Source organism: Eptatretus burgeri, chromosome 1 (assembly GCF_056783735.1).
Source record: "Eptatretus burgeri isolate ZD-2024b chromosome 1, Ebu_testis_v1, whole genome shotgun sequence".
Taxonomy (NCBI): domain Eukaryota; kingdom Metazoa; phylum Chordata; class Myxini; order Myxiniformes; family Myxinidae; genus Eptatretus; species Eptatretus burgeri.
The window spans coordinates 45,985,867-46,001,566 of record NC_140961.1 but is presented as its reverse complement, the minus strand read 5'-3'; the positions used below and the strand labels follow the sequence as shown (position 1 = coordinate 46,001,566).

Sequence of the window (15,700 nt, the reverse complement as noted above, 5' to 3'; positions counted from 1 at the left end):
TGACCTCTGACCTTGTCTAATAAAAGCTGTCTCTAGAGAAGGTAGCGATGCAAACCAGAAGTTTCTACGATGATTCTGTACCAAACCATCAAAAATCGAATGTTTGACCTCACTGTGACCTTGACCTTTGACCGATTTTGACCAAAATCTAATCAGCACTAGCCATCACCCTCCTGAATCACGTGATGTAATTTGACATTGGTAGCTTCTTCCGTTCTCGAGTTATCTTGCCTACAAACAAACACATAAACACACACACACACAAACAGATGACGGAAGTCATCAATATACTTACAAAATCTTTAGATTTCATAAGCAAAAAACAAAGCTGGAAGGTGAGGGAGAGAAAAAAATAATAACCTGGAAAGGAAGGAGTGTACTTTAGGAGAGTTGGGGAAGAAAAGATCTGGTATCTGTATGGATGACATGAGGTTGTGGTGAACTGCTGTCTTGAAGCCTTGAAGAAAGGGATGGGATTGAACCGATTGAGGAAGTTGGTTGGCCAGATGAGAGAAAACAGGATGAAATGAGTGGAGATGAGAAGTGAACCTGAATTTTGGATGCTTGACCAGAATTTAGTGACTGGAGGAAAACTGCAACCAACAGAAACCTGAGGGGGACAGGGCAAGAAAAGAGTGGAGGGTGAAAGACCAAAAAGAGGCAGAAGAAGACAGAGAGGTCACCAACCTGTCTAGGATGTGAACGTGAGGCCCAGAGACTCGGCTTCATTGCCAGAGATTCCAATGATTTTGAGGGTCGTGGTTTCCACAGCTTAAGAAGTGTAAGATATGAGACAGATGCATCAGTCCAAATGGGAGAGCAGTACTCCAATACTCCATGGAACCCACTCCATGGGAGTACATCCTGTGCAGCTGCCCTCCGCAGGACAGCTAACCGGATGATGGAATTGGGGCAAAGCCTTCGGGACCCCCACTCTGTGATGATAGGAGGAAAACCATGGGGTAACCTTCCCAGGTCAGATTGTGGTTGAGTGTGTCGAAGTGGTGCTGAGGTGTAGTCCTCCTGATGGTGTTAGTTTTTTTGTCTCCTTGGGTTAACGTGAGGTGGTCCCTTCAGGTGGATGCTTGGAATGTTCTATCCCTAAGTGAGGATGATCACGTGTCTGTTATCATCTGAGCTCAAGCGTTTGAACATCAGTATTGCAGTACTCTCTGAGGTTCGGAGACTGGATAGTGGTGAGATCATGGCGGATGGTTATATCTATGATTGGTCTGGTCGCTCTTATAGTTACCATGACCAAGGAGTTGCCGTAGCTGTCTCCATGGGTCTGGAACTGTGAACCAGAATAGCACTAAGTTCCTTGATTTTGCAAGATGTCATGAATTTAGAGTGGCCGGTTCATGGTTTCAGCACCCACAGGCTCATCGCTGGACTTTGGGGGGTGGAGATTTGGGGATCTGTGTGCTTTGGGAAATCCTGAAGAGTTGTGGAGTGCCTTCAAGACGACCATCCTTGATGTTGCCGGTGGATTTCTTGGAAATCACCTGAGGGCGAAGAATAATTTTGTCTCTCAAGAGACACTGGATACCATTGACTAGAATCGCAGGGCCAGGCTGAATGGCAGAGCTGGGCTGTTCAGGGAGCTGAGGCTTAAAACTGTACGTGCACTCAAGGTGGACAAGGAGGCCGATGTGCAAGGAATCTGTGAGGGGGGTACAGCATCACCTGTGGTCAAGGGATTCTCGTCCTGCTTACAGGGGAATTCGCGCATTGCGTTCATCCAAGCCTGTCCCTCGGTGTACTGCAGTTGGAGCATAGGGTGGTGGGCTCTTCACAAAGATTCCAAAGTGAAGTTCCCACTGGGCCGGTTACTTTGAGCGAGCGACCAGGCTGATCCACCAGTTGTTGAGTTGGATATTGGGGATGTTATTTTCCCTTATGCTGACCCTCCAATCAACTGTGGTCCACCTTGGTTTGTGGAAACACAGGCTGTGCTGAACTGGTTGAAACGAGGTGAAGCTCCTGGGATCTCTGGCATCCATGCTGAACTTCTCAAGGCTGGTGGAAATGCTGTACTCGTGTTGTTGCATGCAGTTCTGTGCTCTGCCTGGAACACAGGCATCATCCGAACTGACTGGAAGAGGGGCCTTGTTGTCCTTCTCTGGAAAGGGAAGGGTGATCGCCAGGAGTACAACTACCAAGGGATGACGCTGCCCTCAGTGCTGGGCAAGCTCTTTGCTCAGATAATTATTGATAGGGTTCACCACCATTGACTTGAGCACCAGTGTCCAGAGCAGTCAGGCTTTACACCAGAGGTCAACGATTGACCGTATCCTTGCCCTTCGGGTCCTCACCGAACACAGACAAGAGTTTCGGCAGGAGCTGCATGTAGGCTGTGTTGATCTCTGTAAATCGTTCAATTCGGTGAATCGGGATGCCCTCTTGAGGATTGTTGGTCATCGTGGGTACCACCAAAACTGATCAATCTGAGGTCTGAACTATACCCTGGTACGGAGAGTGCTGTGAGATGTGGTGATACCATCTCTGACTTATTTCCAGTTGTTACTGGAGTTCGTCAGGGGTGTGTACTGCCCCCCCCCACTTTTCAGCTCTTGCATGGACTGGATTCTGGGGAGGATTTTGGAGAGATCAAGATGTGGTGCATCGTTTGGGAATGTCATGATCTCTGACCTTGATTTTACAGATGAGGCAGTCTTCTTTTCGGAGACTATAGATATCCTTTTGAGGGCCCTTGAAGTGCTGAATGACGAGTTTTTGCCGCTGGGATTACACGTTTCCCAGGTCAAAACTAAGATCCAGGCTTTCAATGACATCTTGCATGCTGCTATCTTGTCTGTACCTGTTAGTGGCGAGGATGTTGAGGTCAAGGAGATATTCACTTCCCTCAGCAGTGATAGTCAGGTCTCTGCTGGCTGAGACAGAGGTCAATAGATGTCTGGGTTTGGCCTGGGGAATCATGAATTCATTGGATCATGGGGTGTGGCAATGCCAGTACCTGTGCAGGAGGATGAAAGTCCAGGTCTTCAGGTACTTGGTGCTTCCAGTCTTGCTCTTCAGATGGGAGAGTTGGACTCCGACCAGGAATCTGAGATGGACACTTAATTCCTTTGGTACCAGGTCTCTTCAGAGAATCCTTGGCTATCTCTGGTCTGACTTTGTGTCCAATGAGTGGTTGCTGAGAGAGACTCAAATAAGATTTGTTACCTGCATAGTCTGTGAGCGTCACTTGCGGCTGCATGGACATGTGGCTCGTTTTTTTGCCGTTGATCCTGCTCACCAGATTCTCTCGGCGAAGGAGCCTCGTCAGTGGAGGAGGCCAATCGGCCAACCACGTGCCTCGTGGTTGCAGCAAGTTGATCAACATCTCAAGGGGATGGGGCTGGGGCAGACATCTGCCTGGGGGATGGCCAGACGGAGGCCCCTGGAGTACCGGCGGAAAGTGGATGCAGCAACACGCTGTTTTGGTGCATACTCCCATACCTGACCTGAACTGTGTGATGAACATTGTGGTCAAGTTCGTGTGTGTAGTTTTGGAGAAGCTCCCAGTGTTTCCATATAGCCTGACTAACGGGCACCACACAAGGGTTATACCTCACGTGGACAATTTTTGTTCCAGGTGAGCTAAAAATGGCTGGCATAATCTCCACTAAATATTACAAACAGGATGGAGTACCTTGGGTTAGGTGACGGGCAGACCCCCCCCCTCCATTCCCAATGAGGGTGGGGAACCGACTGATGATTTCCACTTGTATATCTGGGCAAATCCACACCAAATATTACATTTGTCATGGTTGCTGACATTAAGAGAAGAAAAAGAGGTGCAATTTAACGGATCCCTGGTGTGAGGAAGTGAACAGACTGGGAGGGGGGGGGGTTCCCAACTACCATGGTCAGGGAATTTTGAAACTTTACCTGAAATTTTTACATGCTAAGTCACTCTTTTTTGAAAAAATTAAAGCAGAATAATCACGATGATGTCCTTATTAAGGTTTTGCACTGCTGAGGAAAAAAGTACTCAGCCATTTGAAATAATTTGAGAAAGCGGGCGTTTCAGGATGTGGTGGACATTGAAAAGCTTTGGAGTTATTGGCCGCATGGTGGTTACCTTTTGAGTACTGCTTCACCCTACATCCCAATGTGAACCTCATCGTGGCCTTGAGTCTCAAAACGGCCTTCAAGGTCAACATGCGCTCACTTAAAACCTTGCCCAGATTCTGACGTGAGTACACCCAAAATTTGGGGTCTCTGGGTGCTTCGGTTCATGAGTGAAAAAGCAACAAACAAATCTACAAACACTTGAAATTTTTACAAGATTTGTAATCACCTCGGAGCCATTTTCATAACAACATTTTCGACACCATTCCTTTGACTTGTCTATTGTATGATTTGAAAGGAGAAGAGATTTTAGGTTCACTTTATTCACAGGAATTAAAAATAACAAACTTCACAATCATAAAGGTCATCAAGGTAGAATTCCTGAGTCATCGAGGTCGAACTCGTACGTTGGGTCATCAAGGTAGAACTTGTACAGTGGGTCTCAGCTGAAGGATGCTTGGAGAACAAAAAAAGTGAAAGACAATGTTGGAGTGCAAATGTGTTTGTGCAGTAATGAAGTCACGTACGGTGTACAGTGATGAAGTCACGTACGGTGTACAGTGATGAAGTCACGCACGACGTACAGTGATGGTCAAGCACGGTGTACAGTGATGAAGTCAAGCACGGTGTACAGTGATGAAGTCAAGCACGGTGTACAGTGATGAAGTCAAGTACGGTGTACAGTGATGAAGTCAAGCACGGCGTACAGTGATGAAGTCAAGTACGGTGTACAGTGATGAAGTCAAGCACGGTGTACAGTGATGAAGTCAAGCACGGTGTACAGTGATGAAGTCAAGCACGGTGTACAGTGATGAAGTCAAGCACGGTGTACAGTGATGAAGTCAAGTACGGCGTACAGTGATGAAGTCAAGTACGGTGTACAGTGATGAAGTCAAGCACGGTGTACAGTGATGAAGTCACGCACGGTGTACAGTGATGAAGTCACGCACGACGTACAGTGATGAAGTCAAGCACGGCGTACAGTGATGAAGTCAAGTACGGTGTACAGTGATGAAGTCAAGCACGGTGTACAGTGATGAAGTCACGCATGGTGTACAGTGATGAAGTCACGCACGGTGTACAGTGATGAAGTCAAGCACGGCGTACAGTGATGAAGTCAAGTACGGTGTACAGTGATGAAGTCAAGCACGGTGTACAGTGATGAAGTCACGCACGGTGTACAGTGATGAAGTCACGCACGACGTACAGTGATGAAGTCAAGTACGGTGTACAGTGATGAAGTCAAGCACAGTGTACAGTGATGAAGTCAAGCACGGTGTACAGTGATGAAGTCACGCACGGTGTACAGTGATGAAGTCAAGCACGGTGTACAGTGATGAAGTCACGCACGGTGTACAGTGATGAAGTCAAGCACGGTGTACAGTGATGAAGTCACGCACGACGTACAGTGATGAAGTCACGCACGGTGTACAGTGATGAAGTCACGCACGGTGTACAGTGATGAAGTCAAGCATGGTGTACAGTGATGAAGTCAAGCACGGTGTACAGTGATGAAGTCACGCACGGTGTACAGTGATGAAGTCAAGCACGGTGTACAGTGATGAAGTCACGCACGACGTACAGTGATGAAGTCAAGCACGGTGTACAGTGATGAAGTCACGCACGACGTACAGTGATGAAGTCAAGTACGGTGTACAGTGATGAAGTCAAGCACAGTGTACAGTGATGAAGTCAAGCACGGTGTACAGTGATGAAGTCACGCACGGTGTACAGTGATGAAGTCAAGCACGGTGTACAGTGATGAAGTCAAGCACGGTGTACAGTGATGAAGTCACGCACGGTGTACAGTGATGAAGTCAAGCACGGTGTACAGTGATGAAGTCACGCACGACGTACAGTGATGAAGTCACGCACGGTGTACAGTGATGAAGTCACGCACGGTGTACAGTGATGAAGTCAAGCACGGTGTGCAGTAATGAAGTCACGCACGACGTACAGTGATGAAGTCAAGCACGACGTACAGTGATGAAGTCAAACACGGTGTACAGTGATGAAGTCACACACAACGTACAGTGATGAAGTCAAGCACGGTGTGCAATAATGAAGTCACGCACGACGTACAGTGATGAAGTCAAGCACGACGTACAGTGATGAAGTCAAGCACGACGTACCGTGATGAAGTCAAGCACGGTGTACAGTGATGAAGTCACACACAACGTACAGTGATGAAGTCAAGCACGACGTACAGTGATGAAGTCAAGCACGGTGTGCAATAATGAAGTCACGCACGACGTACAGTGATGAAGTCAAGCACGACGTACAGTGATGAAGTCAAGCACGGTGTACAGTGATGAAGTCAAGCACGGTGTACAGTGATGAAGTCAAGCATGACGTACAGTGATGAAGTCAAGCACGACGTACAGTGATGAAGTCAAGCACGACGTACAGTGATGAAGTCAAGCACGACGTACAGTGATGAAGTCAAGCACGGTGTACAGTGATGAAGTCAAGCACGACGTACAGTGATGAAGTCAAGCACGACGTACAGTGATGAAGTCAAGCATGACGTACAGTGATGAAGTCAAGCACGACTTACAGTGATGAAGTCACGCACGACGTACAGTGATGAAGTCAAGCATGGTGTACAGTGATGAAGTCAAGCACGACGTACAGTGATGAAGTCAAGCACGACGTACAGTGATGAAGTCAAGCATGACGTACAGTGATGAAGTCAAGCACGACTTACAGTGATGAAGTCACGCACGACGTACAGTGATGAAGTCAAGCACGACGTACAGTGATGAAGTCAAGCATGACGTACAGTGATGAAGTCAAGCACGACTTACAGTGATGAAGTCACGCACGACGTACAGTGATGAAGTCAAGCACGACGTACAGTGATGAAGTCAAGCATGACGTACAGTGATGAAGTCAAGCACGACTTACAGTGATGAAGTCACGCACGACGTACAGTGATGAAGTCAAGCACGGTGTACAGTGATGAAGTCAAGCACGACGTACAGTGATGAAGTCAAGCACGACGTACAGTGATGAAGTCAAGCATGACGTACAGTGATGAAGTCAAGCACGACTTACAGTGATGAAGTCACGCACGACGTACAGTGATGAAGTCAAGCACGACGTACAGTGATGAAGTCAAGCATGACGTACAGTGATGAAGTCAAGCACGACTTACAGTGATGAAGTCACGCACGACGTACAGTGATGAAGTCAAGCACGACGTACAGTGATGAAGTCAAGCATGACGTACAGTGATGAAGTCAAGCAAGACTTACAGTGATGAAGTCACGCACGACGTACAGTGATGAAGTCAAGCACGGTGTACAGTGATGAAGTCAAGCACGACTTACAGTGATGAAGTCAAGCACGGTGTACAGTGATGAAGTCAAGCACGACTTACAGTGATGAAGTCAAGCACGACGTACAGTGATGAAGTCACGCACGACGTACAGTGATGAAGTCAAGCACGGTGTACAGTGATGAAGTCAAGCACGACGTACAGTGATGAAGTCAAGCACGGTGTACAGTGATGAAGTCAAGCACGGTGTACAGTGATGAAGTCAAGCACGGTGTACAGTGATGAAGTCAAGCACGGTGTACAGTGATGAAGTCAAGCACGGTGTACAGTGATGAAGTCAAGCACGGTGTACAGTGATGAAGTCAAGCACGGTGTACAGTGATGAAGTCAAGCACGGTGTACAGTGATGAAGTCAAGCACGACGTACAGTGATGAAGTCAAGCACGGTGTACAGTGATGAAGTCAAGCACGGTGTACAGTGATGAAGTCAAGCACGACTTACAGTGATGAAGTCAAGCACGACGTACAGTGATGAAGTCACGCACGACGTACAGTGATGAAGTCACGCACGGTGTTCAGTGATGAAGTCAAGCACGACGTACAGTGATGAAGTCAAGCACGGTGTACAGTGATGAAGTCAAGCACGGTGTACAGTGATGAAGTCAAGCACGGTGTACAGTGATGAAGTCAAGCACGGTGTACAGTGATGAAGTCAAGCACGGTGTACAGTGATGAAGTCAAGCACGGTGTACAGTGATGAAGTCAAGCACGGTGTACAGTGATGAATTCAAGCACGACGTACAGTGATGAAGTCAAGCATGGTGTACAGTGATGAAGTCAAGCACGGTGTACAGTGATGAAGTCAAGCACGACGTACAGTGATGAAGTCAAGCATGGTGTACAGTGATGAATTCAAGCACGACGTACAGTGATGAAGTCAAGCATGGTGTACAGTGATGAATTCAAGCACGGTGTACAGTGATGAATTCAAGCACGACGTACAGTGATGAAGTCAAGCATGGTGTACAGTGATGAAGTCAAGCACGACGTACAGTGATGAAGTCAAGCACGGTGTACAGTGATGAAGTCAAGCACGACGTACAGTGATGAAGTCAAGCATGGTGTACAGTGATTTCCAGAACCTCATTTCCCTCTGCTTTCTGAATTTCAAGGTGTTCGGTTTCCCGAACCTCCGTTACCAATGGTGGATCGTCGTTCGATTCATTTTTCCGTTTCACTTTACATCGACATCGTAAACTGCAACAAAACAAACAGACAGTCTCAGTTCAAGCTAAAATGAAGTATTACATCACATGAAAAGTATCGAACACATGCTTTTGTCAAACAGAAACAAACATGTTCCACGAGTGTTACAGCTCTGGAGGATACGGAATATGGAACATGCAGATGTAACTTAAACAATGTCCGAACTTGATTTTTTGAAGAATCTCACGTAATAGTGGAGCATGTTATTAACTTTGTTTTTCTAAAGAAGGAAATTGTGACTTTTTTGTAAGTTATATCTGACTTTACTGGAATTCCATTGGTACTATTTTTTTCATGGCGTTATTTGGTGGCCATCTTGGATTTAAAAATCGCCATTTCAGAAGTATTTTGGCCCACAACTTTGACAATGACCAACAAACTATTCTTTGGAAATCAACACTTAGTCGGTGAGTTTTAGTTTATGTTCACAAGAAATGTTAAATGAGTAACCTGAAGGATCTTCCTCCAGACATCATTGCCACTTTGTGTGAACATAAAATCCAGTCAGAGGTTTCAACTTGTGCCACATGCGTGGGACATCATTCATATTGGATATAAAAAAATTAAATTACTTCACTTGTACATCATTGATGAAGATAATGGTAAAATGGACTTTTTAGAATATCTACCATGGATCAAATTACACTGAACAACAAAAATTTTTACTGGAGATGTGTAAAGTGATTTAGACTAATTTGGGTGCGCTGATTTCAAAAATCATAACCGCTTTGCTGTATCACGTCAGGATTTTCAGTAACAGAAATATTCCCATTGCCTCGAAGTCAGGATTTCAATGAAATTTACAAAAATTCATTTATTCATTTATTTCATCATGAATGCTTCAAAATTATAGAAATTACAGAAAAACTCCACTAGAATGTAATTAAAAATGCTTTAGGCATTTGGCTTTGCATTTGTGCTGCTCTGTGTCAGTTTCACGATGCAGGAACCAGCAGAAATCGCCCATCATGTTCGGGTTGTGCCGCCCTTGGTAACGCGTCTCCATGAGTGAAATCTGTTGGTGGAATCGCTCGCCGTGCTCGTCCGAGACTGCTCCCAAGTTGTCAGGGAAGAAGTTCAGGTGCTGGTGTAGGAAATGGATTTTCAGGGACATCCTGGAGCCAAGTTTCCTGAAGGACTCCAGCAGCTGCTGCACTATTTCTTCATAGTTGTCCGCGCGCTCGTTCCCCAAGAAGTTGTCCGTCACAGCTTTGAAGCTCCTCCATGCTGCCAGCTCTTTGGGGTTTAGAGTTGTCGGAAAAGTTTCGTCCTTCATAATCTGTCAGATTTGCGGTCCAACAAAGACACCAGCCTTGATCTTGGCCTCCGACAAGGTGTTGCCAAACCTTTCCTTGAGGTATAAAAACCCACGCCCATTCAGATCCATTGCCCGTACAAAACTTTTCATCAAGCCGAGCTTTATGTGGAGTGGTGGAAGGAAAACCTTGGCTGGGTCGACAAGGGCGACATGCTTCACGTTGTGTCGACCAGGTACATGCTCTTTTCGCTCTTCCCAATCTTTCTTCGTCCAGTGATTCTTGTCGTCTCTGCTATCCCAGAGACAAAGGAAGCACATGTATTTCGTGTAGCCTGACTGCAGCCCTAACAACAGCGCCACCACTTTCAAGTCTCCGCAGATGTGCCAGTTGAAGTCATTGTACTTGATGGAATCAAGCAGCTGCCGCATAGTCTCATAGGTCTCTGTCATGCCGAACGCGTGAGCCAGTGGGACTGATGGTTTCTCGTTGCCATTGTGGAGCAAAACAGCCTTCAAGCTGTTCTTCCCCGAGTCGATGAAGAGGCGCCAGTCTGCAGGATCGTGATCACACCCAAGTTCTTTCAACAGACCGTTGATGTCACTGCAGAATGTCATCGTGTCTTCCATCTCAAAGAACTCAGCCATGTCTCTGTGACGTGCTCTGAACAAGGATATCTTGGTGTTAGGTTCAAGTAGATTCCACTGCTGCAGCCTTGATCCAAGCAGCTCTGCCTTCGCCTTTGACAGCGAGAGATCTCTTACAAGATCATTTAAGTCTCCCTGGTTCAGAAGGTGTGATTCTTGAGTGTCGAGTTCAAAAGGTTCATCATCACCATCCTCTTCACCACTGCTTACAGCTATGTTCTGATCAGCTGGAGGTGTTGGAACGGGGTTCTCGTCATCATGAGGCACAGGTTTACGAGCAGAGACGCAGTCAGCGTACTTGATGTGACCTTTATTCTTCTTGTTGAAGCCGGCGATGCTTGTGCAGCAGAAATAACAATCATCATGATGATTCTGCGGCTCACGCCATATCATGGGCACCGCAAATGGCATGCTCGCGCGCTTGCCCACCAACCACTGAGTCAAGGTTGTGTGACAGCTTGTGCAGCAGATGTGTGGTGCCCAGCTCTGTTCTTGGTCCCCCACCTTACACCCGAAGTAGTGAAAGTAGGCGGCCTTCATTTTCACTGCTGTAGATATACTTCGCTGTTGATCTTTTTTGGTATACCGACCACAGACATAACAGAAGTTGTCAGGATGATTGGTACAGGAACGCCTACTCATCTTTATCTGAAAGAAAGAAATATAACACAAGTTAACAACAATTGTACGAAATAGACATGTTAAAGACATATGTAAATTTCATTGAAATCCTGACTTCTAGGCAATGGGAATATTTCTGTTCCTGAAAATCCTGACGTGATACAGCAAAACGGTTATGATTTTTGAAATCAGCGTACCCAAATTAGTCTTAATCACTTTACACATCTCCAGTAAAAAAAATTTTTTGAAATTTGTTGTTCAGTGTTATCAAACAAAAGCTGTAAGAAAACCTGTCACTCAGTAAGTAAATACAAAGAGCTATGAGGAAACTGTTTGTTAAAATTTAACAAAATATGGAGGCCAATAAGGAACAAGCACTTGGTGAATTGGGAAATGTACTGTATACACATTGACTAATAAAATCAATCTGAATAGAAAGGAAATCATCATGTGGAATCTATCCATGTCTGGTCATCCTTCATTATTTCAGCTAGATTGTTATTCTTTCACTCAAATAATCATTAACTTCTCATGTTTTACATTGTGTTATGGAATACATTATGTCATCTCCCAAAGAGTTCCCGTTCACCAAGCCAACAACAGATTTTCAACTCTGCTTGTATTGCCACACAGGTACTGGTGAAAAGCTTGTTGATACTCAATACAGAACCTTCAAGGAATCAACATTTGAAACTTTTCTAAAGTGTGTCCAGAAAAAGGCAGATTATTACAATCCAGAATTTGTGTGAGTTGGAAAAGGTTGCTCGGAATGACAGCAGACTAGCTTCAAGCAAAGAAAGCTACTTCACACAGAGATTGACATTAAAAAATTACCCTCGTGTGGGGGTGACGGTCATCTCTATAATACCACAAGTTCTCAATGTTCAGTTATGACCGAAGACTACTGCGCAGTTCTACTGCGCAGCTCGAACTGCGCAGTTTGGTTAAAGATGACTCAGCATTTTGGCCCGCGCACGCACTAAATTATATTTTGAAAATAAATGCCGACGTTTACATTTCGGGTTTTGAAACTTTTGCACCTTCGGTGGAAAATGTATAAATAAACAAGGTCAGCTGCTATGCAATGACACCATTCAATAACTTTTACCATGCCCAGTAGAGAATATATAGCCTCCTGAAGGTAGGACAGTTTTTGCAAACGTTGAAGTCACGTGACGCGAAAACGAAAGCGAAATTCGAAAATCCGTCCTGACCAAATTTAGATATTGTCCCATACATTCATATGCCACACTCAAATTCAAGATCGCTTGAGAAATGTAGGAGGAGATAGATTTTGAAAATCGTCATTTTCGCATTTTTTTTGCCAAATTTGAAGTCACGTGACACGAAAACGAAAGCGAATATCGAAAATCCGGCCTGACCAAATTTAGATATTGTCCCAGAGATTCATATGCTACAATCAAATTCAAGATCGCTTGCGAAATGGCGGAGGAGATAGAATTTGAAAATCGTCATTTTCGCAACTTCAAAGGCCTCGTGACCTTCACCTTGACCTTCGGTGACCTTGAAAGTCATACCATCGTGTATGTCTCATCGAACTCTATCAGGATCACTAATGACCAGATCTCCCGCTTCAACTTCATTGTGAACGGACGGACGGATCGAAAGACATCGACACCCATATTATTAGGTCATGCTCGAAGAGATGACCTAAAAACCGAGTCACCTGGATAAAACCGAATCACCTGGATAGAGATGAAAGAAGAAGGAGCAAAATTGCTGTTGCTTCATAAGACAGCCTTACTTACAAAGACCACAACCCAGTACTTCAGAATCTATTAAGCAGACTAGTTTGAGCAGTACAGTGCTTGTCAAATCAAATGTGTATTTTGTCAACCAACCACAGATGAGGAAGAGCCAAAAGTACATGAAAAACTCCAGAAGGGCCAATTCCTGGTAACATGGGAGAAAACAATCCAAGAAATTGTAAACAGCAGTGAATATGATGCCTGGGAAAGTTAGGCTTGCCAACGTGCTGTCGTCTGGAGATTTACTGTCTCATGACATTCTCGTACCACCACACGTCCTGCTTCACAAAAAACTGGCAAAACTATATTCAGCATCCACGTTGCAAAGCTAATCACTTGAAAACAGGGTACCAATCATCCAGCCTCCAGTGAGTGTTGCATTTATTGCCACAGACCAAGAGTTCTTCAGTGTTCTTCAAGACCACATGGATGAGGGGCAGTTTATCGACATTGCTGAACTGCAGAAGTGCAGATTTTTCATGAATTACATGACAGGCTTTGCTGAAACTTTCACAGGTTTTTTGACACAAAGGTTACTGAATACACAACTATAATTACAAACAGTTTACCAAAGTGAAGGCTTACCCAACTTATACCTCACAGCACTGTAAATGACCAATGAGGTATTTACACCAAATATAACTGATTAATTCAGTAAAAGTGGGTTTGTTCATCACAGCCATTTTGAAATCCATCCATAACTTCAAGAAAATTTAAATTGTGTGTTTTTAACTTCTTGGCATGATAAATGTGGGTAGTGTTTCCAAAATAGACTTCATATGACATTCACAGCACGAGTTATTATGAGATCTGGTGGAACATGGTGGCCATTTTAAAATCCAAGATGGCCCCAAAATATTGGATGAAAAACAATGTTACCAATGGATTTTGGACACCTTGCCATCTACTCCAGCAATTAAACAACATATTCCATATTTAGCAAAAAAAATTCAAGTCCATATAATCCAACATAACATCGTACACAATAAACTCGCTTCAAATATCTGAGTGATGTTGTTCCCTCGTGGATGAAGACTTGATAAATATTGATGAATAAGTCACTTGTGTTCTATACCAGTGAATGCAGAGCTTTCTTTTGGGGCTCCCCTTCTTGTTGAACCAACGTGACGGATCAAATGTGATTACAACATAAAACAAAAGGAATGAAATCGCGACAAACGCGACGTCACGAACCACAGACATCCCTCCATCCTCAACAGCATCATTCTGGATAACCTATGGAAATAGACAAGGGTAGGAGTAGGAGGAATGTTTATTTCATTTAAAATTAAACTAAACAATGTTTTTACAAATATTTTACAAAACCCAAAAGTTCATGACAAAACAGCAACATGATCTTGAATTTTTTTAGTATACAAACACAATGGCTCATGGAATGTTTGAGAGTTTATCGTTTCCACGAGTATTTGGGAAGTAATTTGGGAATTTGGGAAGTAATTTGGGAATTTGGGAAGTAATACCGTGAAGATTCCTCCATCGACAGGACCATGGAGGAGCACTTGCTCTGAAGGGACAAATTCCAAGTTTGCTTGGTGGGGGAAAGATAACCTGCAGTTTCCAACCAAAGATAAACTCTCTTCTTCCTCAAAACATCATCATGATAAAGAGGAGTCGCAATGACGATTTAAAGGGCAGACAAGGAAGATTAAATAAGGGATTTCAACTGTGTTACCAACACTCAATGGCTGACTCCTTTTTAAAGGCTACTCTTTGACTTCTATTTGTTTTTTTTAAAGTACCGTTCGGCAAGATAGCCGACTTAAGAGGAGTTAAAAATGGCAAAGAGAGAGAGATGGAGATGGGGAGGGGAGAGATAGAGAGTGGAAGAGTTAGACAGGGGTGTGGGAGGAAGGTGCTGCACTGTATTAGGAGTAAGACCTGATGTGATACTACTGGAAGTATAAACCTGCCTTGGTGAATGTGAGGTTCAGGTGTTTAAGAAACTGTTGAACTGGGTGATGATGAGAGAGGACATTCCAAGGGCTCAGAGGCAAAGCATTCTGGGACCATTATTTAATATTCCACTAACCTGATGTATGTATTTTAGATTGGAAAATACCACCCGTCGCTTCAATGATGGGAATACAATGAGGAGGACCAAATATAGGGGGAGAGAGGTGGGTGGAGGGGGAGCAAGGAGGTGTGTGGGAGCGAGAAGAGAGGGAGAGAGAGGAGGGGTGGGGGAAGGGAAGGCAGAGTGAGATGAGGGGAAGGGAAGGCAGGGTGAGATGAGGGGAAGGGAAAGAACACGTGCTGTGGAGCATAAATAATGCCTGTACATAACCATTGTCCAGGCACATATGAAGATAACCACTGTCTGGATACAACCACCATTCAGAGAGAGAGAGATGGAGATGGGGAGGGGAGAGACAAAGAGTGGGAGAGTTAGACAGGGGTGTGGAAGGAAGGTGCTGCACTGTATTAGGAGGGGGAGGAGCGTGGATGGGACAGAGATAGAGAGGGGGGGTTGGGGTAGGGGAGTCAGCAGAGAGAATATGTTATGTTTTGTGAACACACACACACACACACACACACACACACACACACACACACACACACACACACACACACACACACACACACACACACACACACACGCTTGGCCGTTATCGCCAATTTTTCTGTAATCTGCTGATTGGAGTTCGTGTGATTACCGACCACAGTGCGTACCGTTTCCAACCCCAAAAACTTGAGGAGCTCTCAGCCTTGTTTTGGGGGAATTTAAATAAACAAATTATTAAAACAATGTTACATTATCGATGT

At 44.8% G+C, this 15,700-nt stretch overlaps 1 long non-coding RNA gene across 1 annotated transcript; it reads right to left on the bottom strand.

Moving 5' to 3' along the window:
- Window positions 1–4,443: 4,443 nt before the first annotated feature.
- LOC147034384 (uncharacterized) lies at window positions 4,444–14,148 on the bottom strand. Its single transcript, XR_015059784.1, has 3 exons — window positions 13,992–14,148; window positions 8,500–8,614; window positions 4,444–4,533 (listed from the first exon to the last, which is right to left on the bottom strand). It is a non-coding gene; the product is annotated as an uncharacterized LOC147034384 (long non-coding RNA).
- Window positions 14,149–15,700: the final 1,552 nt, after the last annotated feature.